The sequence below is a fragment of the Alligator sinensis genome, unplaced genomic scaffold (assembly GCF_000455745.1).
Source record: "Alligator sinensis unplaced genomic scaffold, ASM45574v1 scaffold23_1, whole genome shotgun sequence".
NCBI lineage: Eukaryota > Metazoa > Chordata > Crocodylia > Alligatoridae > Alligator > Alligator sinensis.
This window is the reverse complement of record NW_005841890.1, coordinates 3,884,983-3,885,995: the sequence shown is the minus strand read 5'-3', so window position 1 is coordinate 3,885,995 and position 1,013 is coordinate 3,884,983.

The window sequence follows — 1,013 nt, the reverse complement described above, 5'->3', positions numbered from 1 at the left end:
CTAAAAAACAATTTCTTGTTGTCCTTTACTTGGGATGCCATCCTCAGCTCCATGGTAGCTTTGGCCTGTGTCACTGCCTCCCTACAAGCGCAAGCAGAGGAGGTATATTCGTCTTTGCTGATTTCTCCCTGTTTCCACTTTTTATGTGCTCCCCTTTTGGCCCTTAGGCTGCCCTGGATTTTTGTGGTCAGCCAGGGAAGCCTCCTGGCCCCTTTCCCTCTTTCACCTCGCACGGGGATCGTCTCGCTTTGTGCCCGAAGGATCGTTTCCTTAAGGTACAGCCACCCTTCTTGGGCTCCCATCACTTCAAAACTCCTACTCTGCAGTGCATCTTTGACTAATCGTCTGAGTTCATTGAAGTCAGCTTTCCTAAAGTCTAGCACTTTCACCCTACTAGTTACCTTACTCACTCAACGTTTTATAACAATTCTATTATTAGGTGATCACTGTCCCGCAGATGGCTACCGATCTGTAGCTCCCCTACCATGTCATCCCCCATTGCCAATACCAGATCCAGTATGGCATTCCCCCTAGTGGGACCATGTACCTCCTGTGTCTGGTGGAGGTCCTGTACAAAGGTTAGAAACCTGCGTGAACGGTGGGACTTTGTCATCTGCGTCTCCCAGCAGGTGTCTGGGTAGTTTAGGTCCCCCATGACTACCGCCTCTTTAGCTTTTATGGTCTCCGAGAGCTGCCTCAGGAGCCCCGAATCTATTTCTTGCCCTTGGTGTGGGAGTCTGTAGGAGACCCCTACCACCAAATCCCTTTCTCCTTGCCCCCCATGTAGCCTAACCCACAATTCTTCTACTTCCTCGTCCTTTGATTCCTTCTTGATGAGGGTTGATGTATATTGCTCATTGACATAGAGCGCAACCCCTCCCCCTTTTTTGCTGCAGTAACTTCCCAGGTATTCAAGTAAGGCTAACCAGTCTGTAGTTCCCCACGTCCTTCTTTTTGCCTTGTTTAAAGAGGGACACTACGCTAGCCCTTTTCCAGTCCTCTAGTCCCTGGCC